Source organism: Octopus sinensis, linkage group LG1, assembly GCF_006345805.1.
Source record: "Octopus sinensis linkage group LG1, ASM634580v1, whole genome shotgun sequence".
Lineage (NCBI taxonomy): Eukaryota > Metazoa > Mollusca > Cephalopoda > Octopoda > Octopodidae > Octopus > Octopus sinensis.
Genome location: NC_042997.1, coordinates 127,148,770 through 127,173,769, shown reverse-complemented (window position 1 = coordinate 127,173,769; position 25,000 = coordinate 127,148,770). Strand labels below are relative to the sequence as shown.

Genomic DNA, 25,000 nt, shown 5'->3' with positions numbered 1-25,000 from the left:
CTCTGATCACGAATAAATCGTGCTTTATATATATCTGTATCTATCTATACCACGATTTAAAAAGCACGATTTATTCACGATCAGATTTGTTCGAAAACCGAGGTACTATTGTATATATGAAGGTTTGAAGATGATGTCTTCAAATTGATCAATTTGAAGACTCCATTAGAATGGACGAAAGCGCTAATATATGATATTTGATGTATAAAAACATGTAACATACTAATAAATATCTGTACATATAAAACCATCCAAATTTCTGAGTACCTCATTTCTTCTAATATATATATATATATATATATATATATATATAAGGGTAAAATCCAGAGATCCAAGTGCAGGAAATTTGCAAGCTTCAAGCAGTCCGTGACGAGTATAGAAAACAAAAGGTTTTCTAGACCTGCCACGTAAAGAAAAAGGTGTACGATCAGGAACAATAAAACTTATTGCCATCGAAGGTTACACACTTTTTCCCATAAACTGGAAGTTACGTTTCTGTATAGCTCACGGTTAGCAACTAGAGTTGCTATAAATGCGAATAAAATCCCACTCCCTCAATTTGGATATATATATATATATATTATATATATATATATATATATATATAAGGGTAAAATCCAGAGATCCAAGTGCAGGAAATTTGCAAGCTTCAAGCAGTCCGTGACGAGTATAGAAAACAAAAGTTTTCTAGACCTGCCACGTAAAGAAAAAGGTGTACGATCAGGAACAATAAAACTTATTGCCATCGAAGGTTACACACTTTTTCCCATAAACTGGAAGTTACGTTTCTGTATAGCTCACGGTTAGCAACTAGAGTTGCTATAAATGCGAATAAAATCCCACTCCCTCAATTTGGATATATATATCATATATATTTAAAATGAGACCACATGTGAATGGTTGGCGATTTTCTTCCTCCGTCTTCCCTTCTATTGGATTTCCTGTGTTTCCGAAGAAGAGCGTCTTCTCGAAACATTAAACCGTCTTTCTTTCCTTCCCTGAGCGCCTGCTAATACTTTACATGTACCCTGTCCTCACGTTATTGTTCTTTTTTTGTGTGTTTGTTCTTCTTTTCGGGATTTACTATATATATATATGTGTGTGTGTGTGTGTGTGTGTGTGTGTGTGTGGTGTGTGTGAAAAAGATTTAAAATGCTACATTTTTAAAATTAGGTACGTTTGAATTTCTTTATATAAATACATTAAAAGGAAACTGTTTTTGTTTTACATATTTCGGTTTTTGTAAGACCTTATCAAAAATATATCCTAAAATGGAATATGTAGAGAAAGAAGTTATTAATAAAATTATTAAAATAAACGTTCATAGTGTACTTTCTTTTTTCCTGCAAGAGTACGTGGCAATTTTCTTTAATTTTCGTGACATTACTAGTGGCACTGTCTGTGATGGCAAATTACTAAATGTCTCTGATGGCAAATTAAGTAGTGTGGTGAAGTCTGTTTTCCATAGGCGTGACTGGAACAGTCGGAGAACTTGATTTACTTAATTACATGCTCAGGATGCAAACGGCAATATATTGGACACGCACAAAAAAAAAAAAAACAGCCTACATCAGAGGATGGCAGTACGCAAATCTCAAATTAGAATTCTGGAATACAGGAAAATACCTGTCAGCCAACACATAGATGAATGTGCATCCAACAAATTTCCCAAATTCACACCTTTTCCATTACACAAATTCAAAGACAATGCTGGCCAAAATGAACGCATTAGCACGAAACTATTATTATTATTACTGCTAGTTATTCGACTGCACCAACCACTCCAATAGAAAACAGTCTTAACCACACTACTTAATTTACCATCACAGACAGTGCCACTAGTAATACTACGAAAATTAAAGGAAATTATCACGTGCTCTTGCAGGAAACAGGATGTACTCTATGAACAATTATTTTAATAATTTTATTAATAACTTTTTTCTCTACATATTCCATTTTAGTATATATATTTGATAAGGTTTTTCAAAAACCGAAATATGTAAAAGAAAGACATTTTCCTTTTAATGTATTAATATAAAGAAATTCAAATGTACTTAATTTTTAAAAAGTAGCATTTTCGTTCTTCTTTTTCATAAATATCTCCCCGCCCTGTAGTCTCCCGCCTCCCTTTTCCCCTCACTTACCACCCCACGACCCTACCTCTCCAACGCACCATTCTTCGAGCTTTCCGTCATCTCCAGTCCGACCCGTCCACTTCACACCTCTTCCCTAACCGACCCCTCCCCTCTTTCAAACGAGCCCATAACCTTCGAGACCTTTTGGTCCATAGCTCCTTCCCTGACCCTACCTCCCTAGCTGGCTTGTTCCCCTGCTCCCGCCCACGTTGCCGCACTTGCCCTTACCTCTCCAACACCACCCTCCTCACTGGCACCCATCATCGACCCTATCGCATCATCAACTCCTTCACCTGCACCTCCAGCAATATTATCTATTGCTTCTCTTGCTCTCTCTGCCATTCCCTGTACATCGGACAAACGGGAAGCCGCTTGGCTGACCGGTTCGCGGAACACCTTCGTGACATCCGCCTTGCGAACGACACACCGGTCTCACGCCATTTCCGCTCCACTGGTCACTCCTTGCAACACCTGTCTGTGTTCGGTTTGTCCTTACACAGAGGCCATCCGGAACAGGAATTAATCTTCTCTCTTCGCTCTTATACGCCATTTGGTCTCAACTCTCCCACCCTCCTCATCTAACCCCCCTCTCCCCCCTCCTCATCTAACCTCCCCCCGACCCCTACTTCTCTTCAGTCCTTCATCCTTTCACCCCTACTCCTCTTCCCTTCTTCCCTCTTTCTTCCTCCCTCCTTCTTCCCTCTTCCCCTACCCTCTTTCTCTCTGCTCCCTCACTCCCCTTCTCTCTCTCTCTCCCCCTCTCCCCTCCTCTTCTCCTCTCCTTCCTTCTCCCCTTCCCCCTCCTCTTCTCCCCTTTCCTTCTCCCCTCTTCTCCCCTTTCTTTCTCCCCCTGCCTTCGTCTTTTGTTTATTTCCGTAAACCTGCCTTCGTCTTTTGTCTATTTTCATAAAGCTTCCCGTTATATATATATATATATATATTATATATATTATATATATATAATATATATATATATATATATATATATATATATATATATATATATATATATATATATTATATATATATATTAGAAAAAGTAAGGTCCCCAGAGGTCTAAATGTACATTTGTACATCCAGATCTCTGAGTACCTAATTTTTTCTAATATGTAATACCTGTACATCACCTCCCAAACTTCTAATATGATATATATATATATATATATATATATATATATTGATAAAACGGTAAGATAACAAAAGAAAGAAAGAGACCTCAATATTATGTAAATAGAGGAAATTTATCTATACAATATGTTACATTACTCGGTAGTCAAGATAAAACTCTGAGTTTCAGATGCCGAAGTGGAAATCCACAACACCATCTCTTCGGTTATCTGGCTATTTGAAAACGTTATGAAAAAATACCGTTAAAAATGAAGGGAAATTACTCTGTTATAACTCTGCTTTGCCTGCGTACTTATACATCGCTCGCATTTTTCGTCATAAAAATTATATAAAAATACATAAAAATATATAAAAATATATAAAAATATATAAAATCTTCTTGGGACATAACACAGAAAGCATGTTCTATCCATTTTCTTTAGGGGACCAAAAACGTAACAGAAATTTAGTCACATGTGGCATGATCCGAAAAGCTCTGTCCTTGTATTTAGACATGTGGTAGGGTCTAAGCTGCTTTTCCAGATAAGCCATCTCTCCATGTCGCATAAACCGCACCTTCCGCTGCCGTTAGTATATGGCTTACATCTGGCCAAAATCTTCCATTGTATGTTATAATCGACACCTTTATCTCTTAAAGACCAAATATGATTGGATAATTGTCTCGCTTTTCTTTTGTTCCAGTGCCTAAAGCTCAAAGTGTGTTTATTGAACCTGGCCTTGAAATTACCCTCTGTCAGGCCCACGTATTTCTTCGTCGAAACGGTGTCTTTAGTGGTTATAGAGTTTACGGTAGCTTCATATATGATGGTCTTGGACATGCAAGCTCCATTTAGCGGGCACAATTCTTTATTCCTGCATGAACAGCTGTTTTCTTCTTGTGTTTTTTGTATGTTATGATTGATTATGTTTTTAAAATTGGTAGTTGAACTAAAACTAATTTTTAAATTGTGTCTATTGAAGAGTTTCCTATAAGCATCTTGGGCAAGTGTCTTCTGTTATAACCTTGGGCCAACCAACGACTGGATTTAGTTGATGAAAACCGAAAGGAACCCATCCTATGCATACATGCGTGTATGTGTGAGTGTGTGTGTGTTTGTGTGTGTACGTGTCGGTGTGAGCGCATGCGTGTGTGTATGTGTGATGTATGTGTTTTCGTATCCTTGTTTTGAAATTGTGTAATCACCGTAAACGAGCGCCACCACTACACAAGCGGTGTTAACTGCACACATGCCAATCACATCTGCTTCTACATTCCTCTTACCTTGGTAGTCGTCTAACCAAACACTTTTGTACACTATTTCTTCACCATCCTGTGGACACTCTATCAAGCCTCTCCAGACTTTTTGACAATATCCTTTAATTCTTAAATGATATTCTTCATTCTTTAACATCCCTTCTCTAACAGGGCTCCCTAATTTTACTTATTTTACGTTCAAACCTTCATTCCGTCTCATAGCTTCTCACATTCGCCCTAGCTTCCATCCTATTACATCTACGCTTTCCACCCACACACATACTTACAATTATACAGGTACCAACTTCTCACACTCTTCCAACTTACGCTACTACACTTCTGCATTTTCCTACTTCTATACATAATCATACATTCATACCCACTTCTCCATAAGCCCACTTCCAGACACGGATACACTCCTATACTTGCACATATGCGGTCACTTTTTCTCCATCCTCACCTCCTTCATAGAACTACCTTCTTCCTACTTGGTTCCTAACCTCTCGTTCCCGGTTTTCCTTGTTATTTCTCACTCTCGCATGCATCTTTTATTTCCTCCGATGAAGGACTGACTTCCGAAACGTTAAAGTACTTTTTCCCCCCATTAAAACGTGAAGATAATACCATATTTGTTAAACCTTCGCCTTTCGGTGCTGCTTTCCTTTTTTTCATTATTTATTGTCTTTATACATGCACACATACGCCACTCACTCTTTTTTCAGTTCACACACACACATATATATATATACTTACCACAGAGCCACTCCTGCGCTTGTGTGTGTGTATGTATGTATATGTATGCATATATGCGTGTATGTATTAGATATATATAAATATATATGTATACACACATACATATGCATAGATATATACATACATGTATATATCTATATTGGATAGATACAAAGCTTTCTACCTCAGTCTGACATTTAAGAGGCTTTACACCATACATTTGAGCAGTTGAGTAGGAAACAGAAATAATGGCAACATGCATCACAATATTGCTTAAACTATGCATTGCTGTGCCATTGGTCCAATGAGGAAACGCTGATATCTATTAAGCAAAACATTGCACACAAGCAAACTCCATATTGTAACTTAAGTGCAATCAGTCGGTAAAGCACAAGTGTCGCTCACATTTCGCTCTCATCCTCTGACTGACTAATAATGGAAAAGTTACACTATCTGTGTAAATAAAGTGAGAAAACAACACATTTACGATACATCAAATAAACAACAGACAAAAGATGACACAATGTTATATTGTTTGTCTGTTACGTGTATTTTTATGGCATGTCAAAGTTGTAATCTCATTTTCATGTTAGCTGTATATTAAACAAATCTAAGTAAAACGCTACAGTAGAAAAAGAATAACATGTCGGTCTATTGTTGACAAGGGTGGTTAAAATCTTGTATATAAACATATGTGCAAGTATGCATATGTACATATGCGCGCATGTATATAAGTGCGTGTGTGAGTATGCGATGTATGTATGTGTGAATGTATGCATGTGTGTATGTATATATATATATATCAGTGTATGTGCTGGAGTATGTATAAATCATGTGTATTGCGCATGTAAGTAAAGTTTCGTCTACGCATGTATTATATATGAATGTGCGAGTATAAATGTCAATGAGTGTATATATTAGATCAGTGTATGAATGTATTGATACACACATATTTACCTATACATAGGAGATATCTGTGAATATTAACAAGTGATGGGTTTTACATATACAGGTATGTTTGAAGATATGTGTATTTAAATATGGGTATGTGTGAATATATTTCTATGCATATATAGTGTATGAATATATATAAATAAATATATATGTATATATATACATAAATCATATAACTATGTATATGTATATATGCATATATATATATATACATATATGTATGCTGTATGAATATGTGTAAATATAAATACACACACATACATAGACACACTCGGATGTATTTTCTTATAAGTATGTGTTGTGTGTATGGGATATATTATGCGCATACATATTAGATAAATATTATAAATACCTTTAAATTATATATATATATATATATTATATATATATATATATATATATAGATATATATATATATATATATATATATATATATATATGTGTGTGTATATATACACACACACACACACACACGTATATATATACATATATATATATATACATACATATATATATATATATATACATATATATATATTCATATATATATATATACATATATATATATTTATTTATATAAATATATATATTTATATATATACATATACACACGCACAAAGGTACGTATATTCATATACATGTGTGTGTATACCTATATAAATACATACACACAAATAGGTATATAACTATATATATATATATATATATATATATATATATTATATATATATATATATACACCGACATAAATAGATAGAGAGAGAGAAAAAAGAGAGAGAGAGAAAAAGCGATAGAGAGAGAAAGAGAGAGAGCTCGTGCGATAAGTAGAACATGTGTGTTTGTATGTGCACATGTATAAATATGGTTGTCATGTAATATGAAGCTAAAAGTGATTTTTTTTCTCCACCAGATTTTACATTTTTCTGCTACTGTTCAATATATACATTAAATGTACCATATATTATCTAAAACATGTATACATTGTATACTTTGAACAGTACAATAAAACGTTACAACTATGAGTAACAAAATTTGATGTTGAACTATTAAAATTTGCTTTAGTCATTTTTACTATGGTATGTAACTATAAAGAGTTAATCACCACGAGTGTGTGTGTGTATTTATGCGTGTGTATATGTATGCATGTGTATGCTTGTGTGTGTATCTACGCCTGTTAGTATGTGTGTCTGTGGCTATATTGCACCGTGTGTATGATATATAGAATATCTGAGAATGACAAGAAACATACGTGGTCTGTTCAATAAGTATCCGGACTGTTACCATAGCAACGAAGCTAAAGCACACAGAGTGAAGTTGCTTGGTACAGATCGACCTTAAATTTTGCCGTGCATGCGCACTAAGTTTTAATCCCTGCACAGAGGCCTACGCAAAGTTGCAGAAAGTGTATGGAGAGGAGTGTATGAGCCGCACACAAGCGTACGAGTTGTTCAAACGTTTCCAAGATGGCCGAAAAATGTCGATATTGAACATTCTGGGAGACCCACAACCAGAAAAACTGAGAAAAACATCATAGATGTGCGTGCATCTGCGAAGGGAAATCTTCGAATCAGCATCCGTGAGTTATCAGAGGATGTGTAGATTAGTGATGGTTCAGTTGAATCTATTATAACTGAAGATTTGGTTATAAAACGCGAGTCCGCCAAGTTTGTGCCAAAACTGCTTTCAGCTAACCAAAAAGACACTCGGGTTTCAGTTGGAAAAGATCTCTTTGATTGCATCGAGAAAGATGAAAACTTTCCTAAAACTTAGCGTAGACCTCTGAGCAGCAATCACCAAGCCTACAGTAAAATTTGATGCAGATTCTTTGCTCGACTTTCTCTGACATGGTCAACGTGACGATCACACGCTACACACCTTCCTTTCAAGCACTGCTGTAAACAGCGGAAGTGAGCAAGAACGTTAAAACATTGTGAGAGGGCACAGCAGACTACAAGGTAAATTTGTGCCAAGCGGCTGTACTCTGCGTGCTTTAGCTTCGTTACTATGACAACAGACCGGATACTTATTAATCAGACCTTGTACACGTATCTTCTTGCGCCCGTTTAAAGCCTATCCAGGCTCATGGGCCCGATTTCTCGGCTTCAATGGCGTATGTGTTCACCAGCGTTACTCATTTTTGCCAGCTGAGTGGACTGGAACAACGTGAAATGAAGTGTTTTGCTCAAGAATACAACGCGTCGCCCGGTCCAGGAATCGAAACTACAATCTTACGATCATGATGCTGATACCCGAAACACTAATCCACGCGCCTCCATCTGTGCCCTTTTAAAGCCTAGCCACGCTCATGGCCCCGGTTTCCCGGTTTCAATGGCGTATGTGTTACGCAGCTGGACGGGGTGCCAGTCCATCGCAGCGTTACTCATTTTGCCAGCTGAGTGGACTGGAGCAACGTGAAATGAAGTGCTTTGCTCAAGAACACAACACGTCGCCCAGTCCAGGAATCGAAACCACAATCTTACGATCATGATGCTGACACCCGAACCACTAAACCACGCGCCTCCACCCTCGTGCACGTATACGTACACATAGATATTTTAATTAAACAAGTGGATAAAAAGCAGGAACAATATATATGGTGCTTCTAGACAAATTTCAAGCTTAGTCTTATTTCTGTTGTTTCTAAGACTTTTGTGCATTTGTGTGTGTGTTCTTAAGACTTTTGCGCGTTGTGTTTTTGAGTATAGCACTTCATCTCGGGAAGACCTGTGGTCACTTTGACATTTCACGTGAAGCACACCGTGCACCTGTTCAGGCAACGCCCATTCGATGGAGAGAGTAAGCACAAACATTTGGTCACTATAAACAAAACCATCCGTGAAGGTTTTTCAGTAAGAAGTTGCAGAACAGCTTCCTCCAGAGATTGCCATTCATAACTAACTGATTAATCAATTAATAAATACGCCGCGCACACAAACACACAAACACACACACGCACACACGCACACCCACAGAGGCACGCACAGACACACATACACTCACACAGGCGCGCGCGTGTGCACACACTCACGTTCACACACACACACAGACATATGTAAACATAATTTATATACACACATATACACATAATATATATACTTCAGTAAAGCTGAAATGTCTTCACAAATTGTTACACGGAGTTTCACATTACCTTTTGCTCGCACATTTCTGATCACAACTGTCCCACGAAAGGTAATGTGAAACTTAGTAATATTTTGTGAAGACTTTTTTCAGTTTAATAAAAGGATATTACTCGCCTTCGGTATTCGAATATTATTTTTGCCACTTTCTTTTGCATTTATTTGCCTACACGTGTGTATATTGTATATATATATATATATATATTGCAAATCAGAAAATGGAGAAGCACATTAGTTGGTTCATCAGCTTTAGGATATTAAAATGTTTATTTATTTATTTATCAAAACGACAACCACAATAACATACATACATACATACATACATACATACATACATACATACATACATACATACATACATACATACATACATACATACATACATACATACATACATATAGTATAGGAGTGTATGAAAAGTCTTGAGCCTAAAAAAAAATGATACAAGAATTCTGATGAAGATACAAGACTTCAAGGCTCAAAACTTTTCATACACCCCTAGTGTAACGTAAAAGACTTTTCTATTCGTGAGCGTTATACTAATACATATGTTTGTTTTGTACACCACCTGTCTTCGTCTTTTGTTTTTTCGTAATCTTTCCCTATATATATATATATATATATATATTATATATATATTATATATATATATATATATATATATATATATATTTCGTGCTATATATAATTAGCACGAAATACCGGCGAAATTTGAATTCTAAACGTAAAGACAGTCGAAATCCCGAAATCATTGGAATGTTTTTTCACTGAATGAATTCCTGTGACCTACTATTATTGCAAAATTGGGTTAATTAAGGTAAGCCTGGTAACTGATGGTTTTGGGGTCTTGTTGTTTGTAACTTTTGGTGAGCCATGATGCAACCAACAACATGGTAAAAATCCCTGCCATTAATTTGGTGTGGATGGGTAATATCAGATAACTCAATCACAACGTATATTTAAATTAAACATGCAAAAAAATTGAAATATTATCATCACTTACATGGAAAAATTTAAATATTATCTTTCAATATTATATAAGGTAAAATCCTAAATTATTAATTGACACATTATTATCTTATAACAGCAATACCTGGGAAAATCATGGATTACATGGAAAAATAAGAGCATGAAAAGTTATATTCTTAAGATTATAAACCTGGAAAATTACAGGACAAGTTATTACACCTGTAAAAGCATGGGACAAGCTATTATTTGAATATTAAAACTTATTTTATTATAGTTTACAAATAACACTATACTTATTTAAGTAGAATGTGGCTATTTTACAACCTTAAATACAGAAAAAGTTACTAATTAGACAAAATTACAAATTAGCTGAACAGTTTTGTACAATAAATTTAAAAGATGAGAACTGTAAAGAGTGATAAACTAGAAGAACTGGCATTCTTTGCTGCAATATTTTATGTTAAAAATTTCTTATTCTTTATTTTACTAGAAATGATAACTTGTCCTGTACTTTTCCAGATGTAATAACTTGCCTTGTACTTTTCCAGGTTTATAATTTTAAGAATATGACTTTTCATGCTCGCATTTCTCCATGTAATATAATGACTGTTTAATTTCATTTTTTATCCATATATATTTTTCCCTTTCATTTCAGCATGACTATATCATCGTTTTAAAGTGAATGAAGCCGGTTGCTTATTTTAAAGCATGCATCTACTATCTTACGTATATTCATGATAAAATACTGAAAGCAATTTCGTCTTGCTTTTTAATATAATTTTATTTGTGTAAAAAAACTTAAACTTCACAATGCTCACGCACATATGAGCTGGCAGAAACGTTAGCGCGCCGGGCGAAATGCTTAGCGGTATTTCGTCTGTCATTACGTTCTGAGTTCAAATTCCGCCGAGGACGACTTTGCCTTTCATCCTTTCGGGATCGATAAATAAAGTACCAGTTTCGCACTGGGTCGATATAATCGACTTAATCCCTTTGTTTGTCCCCTCTATGTTTAGCCCCTTGTGGGTAGTAAAGAAATATATATATATATATATATATGTGTGTGTGTGTGTGTGTGTGTGTATGTATGTATATATATATATATATATATATATATTATATATATAAAAAAATGTGCTTATACTGTCTCCGCCAAAATTTCCAAATTTTATTTAATTTGATTTGCGGGAAAAGACTGTTTCAACGAAGTCGCGTCTTGTCCTTGCCTTCATAACGTGGAGTAGATGAAACAGGGACGACTGAAGAAAGGGAATATCCTTTATGTTTTATGTCGCGTTTCTCTCTTTGTTATTTTCGTTGTTCGGAAAAAGTTCGTTCTATGTTTTTGCTTTATGCTTTCGTTTCTCATTGTGCTCAACTTTTTTTGATATCCTGTGCCCATATATGCATGTATATATACATATATATATGTAGGTATGTACATATATGTATGTATATATGCATATATTCATATATTATTTATATTATAATATATACATATATATATATATATATATATATATATATATATATATATATATATATATATATATGTAGTTAGTTAGTTAGTTAATTTGGCTCAAAAGCAAATAGCAAGGCCATGTAGGGGGACATGGAGTTAAGTACAGGGTGGTGTTCATGTAAAGAGTTCAGGCCACTTGAGGTCCAGGGAGGCTTTGAACAAAGCGGTCGTCGGCATCTTCACCATCTCGTCTGGCAGCTTGTTCCACGGATCCGCAACCCGGACGGAGAAAGCTCCTCTCCTTCGATTGAGATGAAATCGTCGCAGGTAGAGCTTTTCGGAATGACCCCGCAGCCGACGCTCCGGAGCAGGAGTGAAGAACAGCTCTTTCGAGAGGTTACACTTCCCGCTTATGATGTTGTGGGCGAGAATGAGATCACCACGGCGGCGGCGTTTTTCAAGAGAACAAAGGTCGAGCGTCCTCAGCCTTTCTTCGTAGGACAAATTTTTGAGACCATGAACCATGCGGGTAGCCAGCCTCTGGACTCTTTCGAGGTGCTGTATGTCTTTGAGGAGATAAGGAGAAAAGGCTTGAATCCCATACTCCAATATGGGTCTCACCAACGTGACATAGAGTGGCAGGAATATGGCTGCTGTGAGCATTCCGAATGACCGTCGAATCAAAAACAGAATTCCGCGCGCTTTGTTGGCAGCATGGACGCACTGGGCCGAAGGCGAAAAGGAGGAATCCACCAAGATACCCAGGTCCTTTACCTGATCGGTCCTCTCCAGCAGCAGACGACCCGGCTCGAAATCAAGTTGAGTTGCAGGAGTAGAGCCGACAGGCAGATGACAGCACTTTGACACGTTCAGAAACAGGTCCCAATCGTTAGACCACTTCCAAATTTGGTGGAGGCATCGACGAATATCCTCTATACTACCGCGAGGAGCGACCAGTTTGATATCGTCGGCAAATAGAAGGGTGTGTTGCGTGAGGTCGTCGGGCAAGTCATTTATGAAGACTAAGAACAACAAGGGCCCAAGCACTGAACCTTGAGGCACGCCACTGCTCGCACTGGAGACGTCGGACCGCGAACCATTAACTTGAACTTGGAAGGAGCGATCTGAGAGGAAGGCACCAACCCATCGTACAATATCCGGATGGAAACTATATGCTTGAAGCTTGACAAGTAGTAGGCGGTGGTTTACCGAGTCAAAAGCTTTGGCAAAGTCCAATAAAACGATATCAACAGCATCACTATCATCGAGGAGGCGCGTCACCAATTCTTCCATTCCTCGTGTTGGGAATCAGTGATCGAGGCTGTGTTTAGGAGGTGGAGCATCATACTTTTCTTAAGGATGGTTTCGAACATCTTGCTGATTATTGATGTAATGGAAACCGGTCGGTAGTTAAGCGGGTCTTCGCGGCTCCCTTTCTTGAAAATTGGGCAGATTATCGCTGTTCTCCAGTCTGCAGGTATAACACCCGTCGCCAATGACATATTGAATAGTCGTGTTAAGGGCTCGCAGATGACCGGAGCCAACGCTTTGATAACCCGTGGGTGTATGCCGTCAGGGCCGTGACCCTTGTTGACATCGAGGCCTTGAATAACACGTTTGACTTGGTCCCGCGTGATGATCAATCGAAGCATTGGAGGTACCGATCTATCAAATGGAGGGGGTTCACGACCATCATCTTGTTTGAAAATAGTTGAAAAAGCCTCGGCAAATAATTGACTCTGTTAATAAGGGTCCTCAATCGATACGCCTGTTGAGTCTACCAACGTTGCAATCTGGTTGTTCAAGCGGGAATTCCGCTGGACATGGGCAAAGAAGGTTTTTTGATTGCTACTGGCATTTGCCGCGATTTTGTATTCATAACTGAAGCGTTCTTTCTTTTCAATTTTCACGGCTCGGTCTCGTTGAGTTTTGTACACCTCAAAAGCTGCAGTCGAATCCAGATTTTTGAATTCAGCCCAAGCAATATCTCTGAGTCGACGTTCTCGTTTAACCTTCTTCGTCACCCAGGGCTTGTGTTTCTTCCTCTTGGGAAGTCCAACGGGAACTGCCTGGTCAGTCAAACAGATTACATATGCTTTGAGGATGACCATAGTTCGTCAACTGAGGACAACGTCATCAGGGAACGCCAGTCCAGAAGCGCGGAAGCCTCGGTTAGAATTTCAAGATTAATTGCAGAGAAGACTCTACGTGGCAGCGAAGTAATCGTGGGCGTGGAAAAAGTTGTGTGCATGACGAACTTCAGGACCGCATGATCACTCTTGGCAAGAGGGGCGCACACAGATACGTCTGACACTGATCTTGGATAGATGGCTGCTGCCCAGACCGATGCCTTGTCGGATATTCAACATGTTGCGATAGAAAACAATCTTCAGCCACGTCAAGAAGGGCCTGGCCGAACCGGGAAGATGTTGTACAAATTGATGCGGGCCAATCGATCGTGGAGCGTTGAAGTCACCTAGTACCAAGCAGTCATGCGAAGCTGAAACGAATCTTATCGCTTCGAGTAGATGAGCATCGTCCTGGGGGTCGGCTAGAGGCGGCCTGTAGACAGCCAACACGGGCAGGCAAAACTCAGATAGGCTCAGCTTGCAATAGACGGCATCGAATTTGGTTGTAGGTTGAGCATTTGTGGGTAGAATACCGCAGGACGGTTTGTGCTCAGACTTAACATACACAGCAACACCTCCACCTCGCCTTTTTCCTCTGTCACATCTGAAAAGGACGTAGCCCTGCAGGTGGATCTCTGAGTCCTTTACTGCTGGAGTCAGCCAAGTCTCGGTGATAGCTATCACATCAGGGGAGTTGCGTAGGGCCAGTGTAAATAGTTCACTGAACTTTGGGAATAAGGAGCACGAGTTGGTGTAGACGATGCTGAGCTGTGAATATATATATATATATATATAATATATATATATATATATATATATATATATATATATATATATATACGTACATATACATATACTTAGCTGTTGCTGTAGTAGCAGCAGAAGCCGCAGCAGTAGCAGTAGTTGTTGTATAAACAGCAGTTGTTGCTGTTATAGTGCTGGGAGTAGCTGTGCTTAGCTGAGACAGACAAATAAGTGACCACTTAAAAGAAAACTTATATGATTCCGTCATTGATTTACTTCGTTCAAATTCTCGCAAAAGGTTGTCCAGTGGTCAACTATTTGCTTCATTAATGTACTGAAAGCTTTTAAGAATTTATGGCACAGTTTCTTCGCGTATTCTCTGATTGGTCAGTATAGATTTCTAAATATCTGAAAACAGTCTCTGGATTACAGTCTGTTGTTTTTTTTATCTGTTTTTTTTTTTAATAGACTGCATTTCTCTGCCAAGATATGGAATTTCTCTGCCAAACAAAGCTCGTATCTCTTGGCACCTCCAGTATCAACTTTGGCAGGCCATTTTATTTTTGCACTATTTTCGTCTGCTTCTTATTTGTTTTTATAAAGCAATTGCGTTCTATATTTACTTTGGAAGGAAACGATGTTTGTGCATGTATGTATGTATATATATATATATATATACATATATATATATATATATATATATACTCTTCACTCTCCCTTTTGCTTGTTTCAGTCATTTGACTGCGGCCATGCTGGAGCACCGATTTTAGTCGGGCAAATCGACCCAAGGACATATTCTGTGGAAGCCTAGTACTTATTCTATCGGTCTCTTTTGCCGAACCGCTAGGTGATGGGGACATAAACACACCACCATCGGTTGTCAAGCAATGCTAGGGGGACAGACACAGACACACAAAAACACACACACACACATATATACATATATACGACAGGCTTCTTTCAGTTTCCGTCTACCAAATCCACTCACAAGGCTATATTGGAAAACACTTGCCCAATGTGCCATGCAGTGGAATTGAACCAGGAACCATGTGGTTGGTAAGCAAGCTACTTACCACACAGCCACTCCTGCGCCTATATATATATATATACAGTTTATGGCGTGATACTTATATAGATTTCTACCCAGCTATTGTTAAGTGATTATTATTATTAGTATCATTATTATAAATATTGTGTGAAAGAGCAGGGCATACCATGAAAGTGACCCAGTATACCCATCATGACTACCCGTCTGATAAGGGTACATCAGGCACATGCATCACAACCATATACACACGACACGGTGAACTCATATCAAGATAAACAACGCATGACCTTGCAGGTGGGACCAAGTTAGAATTTTCTTCACGCCGAGTAGCCCATCCTGCCCAAAAGGTCCTTGAATAAAGATTGTTTAAGGTTGTTGAACGAAACATGTTTTCAGAAGTGAATTATTCAAACTCCAAAAGATTTCTCTCAACACATGCTCCCCCACTACTTCTGCTCGTGATCAGAGATGCACATATAATCTGCCACTAAAGGACATACTCAACTGGTTGAAGTCAAACAAGTGACAAACAAATCTGTGGTACTGGGTAGAATATATGCTGTAGCTCATCTTTTATACCAAGACAAAAGAATGTACATAACACTTATTATTATTATTATTATTATTATTATTATTATTATTTATTATTATTATTATTATTATTGAGTGAGAGAGCACTGCATGCCATCAAAGTGACACTGGGGTAAAATATACGAAGCCCAGTATACCCATCATGACTACCCGTCTGATAAGGGTATACCAGGCATATGCATCACCACCATATGTGCGCGAAATGGTGATCTCATATCAAGATAAACAGCACATGACCTTACAGGTGGGGCCCAGTAAGAAATTTCTTCACTTCGAGAAACCCATCCCACTCAAAAGGTCCCTGAATAAGGGTTGTTTAAGGATGTTGAATGAAACACCCAGAGGTGAATTATCCAACCTCAAAGAATCCCCCTCAACACATGGCTATGATGCTCCCCCACTACTTCAGCTCGTGATCAGAGATACACATATCATCAGCCACTAAGGGACATGCTCAACTGGTTAAGGTCAAACAACTGTCGCCCATCTTTTATACCAAGACAAAACAACGTACATGATAACACTTCCAATCAGTTAAGATCAGAAGCCATGAGAGCCACTGCCTGGTACTGCATCAGGGCATTATTATTATAATTATTATTATTATTATTATTAATATTATTATTATTATTATTATTATTATTATTATTATTCAGTAGTTTTATTTTTATTTTTATAGCGTGCTTTCACTTCACTACCGAGCGCAGCTCTGTGTGCCTTGGGTATGTGCTGTGATTTGTTGTGATGCTCTGATGGTTATTGTATGGAAAGTGTTCTGCGTAGGATGTGTGCAGTGCCTAGTAGTGCAATTTTCTGTATGTTATATGTGTTTGTAAGTCCTGGTGTTTTTGTTATGTATTTGTCTGAATATTTTTTTATCATGCCTAATGCACCTACTATGATAGGAATTGTTTCTGTTTTCAGATTCCACATTCTAGTTACCTCTATTTCCAGGTCTTTGTATTTTGAGAGTTTCTCCATTCTTTTAGAGACACGTTGTCATCTGCCGGTACTGATACATCAATTAGAAAGCATTTTTTTTCTTCATGATCTCTGACAACTATATCTGGTCTGTTGGCCTTAATTTCTCTATCTGTGTGTATCGGCATATCCCAGAGTATGGTTGCTTTCTCGTTTTCTGTGACCTTTTCTGGTGTGTGCCTATACCATCTTTTTTCTGTTGTTATTCCATAATGTTGGCATAGCTTCCAATGTATGTAAGTTCCAACTCTGTCATGTCTGTGAATATATTCCTTCTTAGCCAGGACTGGGCAGCTAGAGATAATATGATTTATTGTTTCTTGTCCATCTCCACATATTCTGCAGTTACTTGTAATATTTCTTTTCATTACATGTCTTTGGTAATTTCTGGTGGGGAGGCTTTGGTCTTGTGCTGCAATTAAAAATCCCTCTGTTTCTGCTTTGAGTCCTGAGCTTCTCAACCATTGCTGGGATTTTTCTTTGTCTATTTCTTTTGCGTTTAGTTTAGTCCAGTATTTACCATGAAGGGGCTTTTCTTGGCATCGTTTTATCATGGTTCGTTGCTGTTCTATTTTTAGTTTGGATTTCATTTTTTTTATAGCTTTTGTTGTTTCTTTATCTTCTTCTTATTCATGTTTATTAGGTGGTATGATTTCTTGTTATTATTATATTATTATTATTATTATTATTATTATTATTATTATTATTACTATTATTATTATTATCATTATTATTATTATTATTATTATTATTATTATTATTATTATTATGATTATTATTATTATTTATTATTATTGTTGTTGTTGTTGTTATTATTATTATTATTGTTGTTATTATTATTATTATTATTATTATTATTATTATTATTATTATTATTATTGTTATTATTATTATTATTATTATTATAATTATTATTATTATCTATCGCTTAGTAAAGAGAAAAGCAGTGCCCGAACGTACATTTTAGGACCTTCAAGAATGGTGGGAAGAAAACCTCTGATCTTAATGCTTACAGCAGGAGGCTTTTGCTAAAGGTTCTCAAGGGCCACGTGATACTAAGGTAGCAGGCGGATTAAGTCTAGAACTCATGTAGTCCGCGGTGAAACTTGAACTCAGAATACTGACAGCTGAAACAAATATTTCAAGGCGTTGTAATGAACTCAGAAATCAAATAGCTGGAATAAATACCGCTGGATATTTTGTCCGACGCTCTAACGCTTCTGCCAGTTGCCATAAACTATATCCTTTCATAACCGCTCGAATACTACTCAGAGTTTTGCGGATGGTAGCTTTATTGTATGTTATTCTTTTACTCTTTTACTTGTATCAATCATTTGACTGTGGCCATGCTGGAGTACCACTTTTAGTCGAGCAGATCGACCCCAGGACTTATTCTTTGTATGCCTAGTATTTATTCTATCGGTCTCTTTTGCCTAACCGCTAAGTTACGGGGACGTAAACACACCAGCATCGGCTGTCAAGCGATACTAAGGGGGGGAGCTAAACACAGACACACAAACATACACACACACACATATGTGTGTGTATATATATATATATATATATATATATACATATATATATACGACGGGCTTCTTTCAGTTTCCGTCTACCAAATCCACTCACAAGGTTTTGGTCGGCCCGAGGCTATAGTAGAAAACACTTGCCCAAGGTGCCACGCAGTGGGACTGAACCCGGAACCATGTGGTTGGTAAGCAAGCTACTTACTACACATCCACTCCTACGCCTATCTTAACTTTTTGTTAAGTGGTTTGATCAGAAAAGAAATATAACCAGTATAATCGTATTCAGGGACTCCTACATTGATAGAAAAAAGAGAAGAAGCGTTATTTCTGGAGAGAAGAATTGGCCTGAGCGTTTGAAACAAAGTAGCAGCCAAAGCACCGAAGCATTAACCTAGTGTTAATCCGAGTTTGATTAAAATTCAAAGGTGCTCCACTCAATATTCTAGTATCATATCTTATTATTGTTATACTGCACATTTATTTATTCAGTCGAATGCGATAGACCCACATTCCTAATCTAGCACAAATATGATATATCGCTACAGTTAATATTCAATTAAGATTTTTTAATTAAATATCTGCAGCAACAAAAAGACAGAAAATAAACCTTGACTGAAGGAGAACCTAGGTGGTTGTACCTCTAGATAGAAATCTTGAAAATTGTTTAAGTAAGAGGTTTAGGAGTTGAGAGACAATACAGGGAATGACAGAAGGAAAGATAAGTAGCACCAGGAAGATGTATTACACGGTGTGATATTGTTTAGAAAAGTTCAAGCCGTTATAGCAGCAACTTAATACATAGAAAGAATAAATAACACATCTGTGAACCAGTGATGGTTGTGTAATTTTAATGGGATCACTGTCAATCTAGAATGATGCAAATGTACTGCCATAGATATATGAGCAGTATATGAGCAATGCGGGTCTTATTTGGATAGAGAATGCAATGGAGTATATGTGGTGTATGTATGATGTATAAAGTTGTAAGAGATGGATCTATGACATATGTAGCTGTTTATGATGTATATAAACGTACACTGCTGAAGGCGCATGACTCAGTGGTTAGAGCGTCGAGCTTACGAACGTGAGGTTGTGAGTTCAAATCTCGGACCGGGCTGCGTGTTGTGTTCTTGAGCAAGACACTTTATTCCATATTGCTTCAGTTTACTCAGCTGTAGAAATGAGTTGCGACGTCACAGGTGCCAAGCTGTATCAGCTGTTGCCTTTCCCTTAGATAACACTGGTGGCGTGGAGAGGGGAGGCCGGTGTGCATGGGCGACAGCTGGTCTTCCATAAACAACCTTGCCGGGAATTGTGCTTCGGAGGGTAACTTTCTAGATGCAATCCCACGGTCAGTCATGACCGAAGGGGGTCTCAGGTATATCGTAGCGGAACTTGGATGGTGAACATTGACTAAAATACATGGTGCATGAAATATGTGTAATAGTGTATAGAAGTTCTTTCTTTCCTTCTCGAGCCATGCCAGGCTCTTAAGGACCGGTTTCCCGGTTTCAGTGGCGTAGAAATTCCCCACCTGGACGGGATGCCGGTCCGTCGCAGGATTACTCAGTTTTGCCAGCTGAGTGGACTGGAGCAACGTGAAATGAAGTGTTTTGCTCAAGAACGCAACTCATCGCCCGGTCCAGGAATCGAAACCACAACCTTACGATCATGAGTTCAACACCCTAACCACTAAGCCACGCGCCTCCACAGTGTATAGAAGGGAATCATGGAAAGTAAATGTGGGGACTGTAATCATGGAAAGTAAATGTGGTGTGTGTGAGGTATGCGATAGTATATGGTAGTGAAATATGGACCGCGCGAAATATAAGATATGCGTGTAAAATGCGTGATTTTGTATGATAGTAAAAGTGAGACGTATGGTGTGGAGCAATGCATGGACAGTAAATGCAAAGGACTATTTATAGCGTATTAAGATGTTTGATGCTGCATGAAATATATTAGAATATTGAAGTGAAATACTGTAATGAAATATCGGTTTCAAATTTTGGCACAAGGCCAGCGTTCAACTGATATTTAATTTACCAACCCCGAAAGGTTGAAAAGCAAAGTCGACCTCAGCGACATTTGAGGTCAGAAAGTACAGGAGGATGAAATGCCGCTAAGAAATTTTTCCCAGTGTGCTAATGATTCAACCAACTCGCCGCCTTCCTGTAATGAAATATTATTAGATAAAAAATACGGAGGGGCTGTAATGAAATTTTCAGAATGATTAAGGGGCCGTGGAGGGTTGAAATCTATTTCTAAGGTAAATTACATAAGCAAAAAGAATTACTGACTCAAGAGAGGGCATCCTATATTACGGTGGTTTGCTCTAGTCTGGAATCTTCAAAGCAATCCAAGAGTGAAAACGTGTTGTGATTTAATGCCAAGAAAATGATAGAAGGATAGCGATATTTTATGTGCGAAGGTGGATTTAGGTTAAAATTCAAGTCAATGAGAGCATATGATCAATAATAGATTATGTCACATATTGTGTGGTGAAAATCACTTTCTTTCAACATAGCCAGCACGTGTGCTGTGTATAATAGAATTTTCAGATCTCTATCTTAGCCATACAGCATGTGACGGAAATATACTAAGCCTGCATAGAATCTAGGGAGTCTCCATATTTCAATAAACTCGGTCATGTGTTCCCATTAACGAAAGCTTTAGCACAAATCAGTCTTGACAGCAAGGATTAATATGTGTACATACACTTAATAGATTAATAAATAATATTGACCACACACAAAATATGGCACAAGATCAAGATTTAACGAGAAACGCTGAATTTCACTCCATCCAGCGCTTAATACAATGGAAAAATGGATGCAAAAGTAAAGATGAAATGCAAGATAATGGTAATGATTTACACGTGTATATACATCTCTCAATAAGTCTTGATCGTCTGCCATCTTATCTGTGAGACACAATGCAGACACACATACGCGCGCGTACAAATGCGCGAACGCATACATGCGAGAGACACACATGTACGTATATATAAAAGCATTAGTGTATATATACACACATATATAATAATTACATGTAACTATGTGTGGCTCCGTGAGTGCTTACACTTAAATTTATACGCATAAATAAGTACACATAACATAGCCATAATAATACATACATACACGTATATATATATATATATATATATATATATATATATATATATATATATATAAATTCATGCATATATATTTTTTGTTGCAATCTCGCCTTAGGTATGTTTAGTGTTCAAATACTGCGAAGGTGGACTATTTTAATCATTTAGTGTTGATTGATAACGTGCAAGTCCAATACTGAGCAGATTCTTCCTTTTTTTTGTCCACCTTTATAGAAGAAATTCGCTGTTATCAGACCTGGAAAGGGAATGGGCTCCGTTCGGTCTAAAAAGCTTAAAATGCACTTTATCTAAGTGCAATTTATTTTGGACGTTTTTACACCTGATATCAAGGAGTTGAGGAACACAAGGCCGCACACACACTAACACACACACACACACACACACACACACACACACACACACACCACACACACACACACACACACGTTGATATACTCACGTATGTCTGCAAATATATACCCAGTTCTATTCAAGTCCCGATCATGGAGGAGACAGAAAGCGTGATCAAGCGCACCTTTGAAAATTCGACAGCCAGCTAGCCAGCCAGCCTGATATACATATGACTTCAAATCTTGAAAATACCCTCCCCAGGAATTTCAGGAATTTCGAGCCTGATTTCTTAAGCAACATCAAAAAGATAACATTTTGGGAATGTTTATGTTTTAAAGTATATTCTAATGTGCATTTGTCTTACTACCAAAACAAACAACATATACAAAACAAGTACCTCCATGCACAAAAGACTCCTTACAAACTGTTATGTCGCACGTTCGGATGCCTTCTCCTCGACTCAGCTCTGGTCTAGTCAATCTCTCTACGTCTAGACTTCTCCCTCTATATCTACGTATTGGGCTAGTCTACTTCATCGTCTGAGTTCGTCGACACAACACAAACAAACCATCGCCAGAGCATACAATCAAACTAAAATTTCAACTAACTTTTCAACGGACAATAATATAAACACGGAAGTGAAGTGAAGGCGAGTGACTTAAAGGTCAAGGTATTCGTCTCACGATTGTATAATTTTGATTTCGATTTCCAGTGATGCGTTTTGTCCTTGTGCAAAGCGCTTTATTTCACGTTGATCATCACCACAGCTGGCAAAAATGAGTTGTATCTGTAATTTGAAGGGCTAACCTTGTCACTTGTCGCATTCTGTGTCATGCTGAATCTTCCTGAGAATTACGTTAATGGTCTGCATGTCTGTAGAGTGCTCAGCTACTTGCTTGTTAATTTTACAAGCAAGCTGATCCGTTGATCGGATCAACTCGAACGCTCGTTGCCATAACCGACAGAGTGCCAATTAGTTAACTGAAGCGAAATAGCTATTCACCCATCTAAAGATAGAAGATAAAATGGATCATCTTGGCACGTACCCTATATCACACTTAAATACCACAAGTCCAAATTACTCTGGAATCTTAAATGCAGACTAATCAACCTCAAAGGAGATTATTGTAAGTGAACGCACATTAAATTCCTTCAACACTGATATCAGAAGGGTCACCTGACTGAAGCAATTGGACTGCAGCACGGCTGTTATTAACTGGTTCCATGTTATTGAGAATAAAACAGTCTGCAGATTCGCCCAGTTTGATATTGTTGGATTTACTTTCGCATATCGATATCTCCTCTAATAAAAGCTTTTTTTTTTAGAATTTGCGATCTTAATACCGGAATAATCCTGAACTCAACGTATTCACTTCTATTACAAGACGATTCCTATTGGGTGAAAAATTAGAATACTCACTGTTCGAGTATCAGCGAGGAGCTACGATGAAACCACTGTTTCTTATGGCGTTGGTTATCCTAAAATAATATACGCACCCTACTTTTCAGACCTAGGAGTTTCAAGTGATATGAACAGCTACTCCATAGATAAATTCAGGAAGACTCCTATAAAGATCTGCAAACATTACTATAAGTTGAGTCATGGCCGGCTTGGTTGAAGTCACCATAGACCTCAAGACGGATAAATATTATCCCGACACAAAAGCTAATGCGGCGAGCTGGCAGAAACGTTAGCACGTCAGGCGAAATGCTTAGTGGTATTTCACCTGTCGCAACGTTGTGAGTTCAAATTCCGCCGAGGTCGACTTTGCCTTTCATCCTTTAGGGGTCGATAAATTAAGTACCAGTTACGCACTGGGGTAGATGTAATCGACTTAATCCGTTTGTCTGTCCTTGTTTGTCCCTTCTGTGTTTAGCCCCATGTGGGTAGTAAAGAAATAGGTATTTCGTCTGCCGCTACGTTCTGAGTTCAAATTCCGCCGAGAAATAAAAAGCTAAGGAGGAAACTACTTATCTGCATAGGAACTTCAACGAGCCCTTAGTTGTAATTAGAAACATAATCAGAGGTGTGTTAGCTGAAAAATTTTCAAATTACCAGAAGGCAGAGACACCTCAACCGGACCACACACCGTTAAAACCAGGCAGTAGCGAGGAGTGGCTTCCCTAATAAGTTACTTTATATGGAACTCAGGCCCCAAAATAAAAAAATAAATAAAATCAAACGAGAACGAGAAAGGTTTTATATTCAATCTAGATATACCTATTAATGTCCCTATTTCGCACTTCCCAAACACTAATAAATAACATAAACTCTTTGCTGCCTTAAACGTTATTGCCGGTCAGTCATATTGAGATAAAATCGTTCCTTGCATCACCCGTTGCAACAGAAACAAATAGGTGCTGTGAAAAAAGCAAAGCTCTGACCCATCCATTCATATATGCATACACACACTCGCAAAAAGTTGAAGCCTGTTTGAATGCATGTTCTCTCTTTTTAAATGAAGTCTCAGTATATCTTCAACACCTCTCTGCTTGGCGTTTACTCTTACTCTTTACTCTTTTACTTGTATCAGTCCTTTTGACTGTGGCCATGCTGGAGTACCGCCTTTAGTCGAGCAAATCGACCCCAGGACTTACTCTTTGTAAGCCTAGTACTTATTCTATCGGTTGCTTTTTGCCGAGCCGCTAAGTTACGGGGAAGTAAACACAACAGCACACCAGCATCGGTTGTCAAGCGATGTTGGGAGGACAAACACAGACACACAAATATACACACACAAACACACACACACACACACACACA

At 37.8% G+C, this 25,000-nt stretch overlaps 1 protein-coding gene across 1 annotated transcript in view; it reads left to right on the top strand.

The window, feature by feature from the left end:
* Positions 1-25,000, top strand: part of LOC115218637 (M protein, serotype 5-like) — a 943,546-nt gene that overhangs the window by 599,686 nt on the left and 318,860 nt on the right. The gene's annotated exons all lie outside the window — the stretch shown is intronic.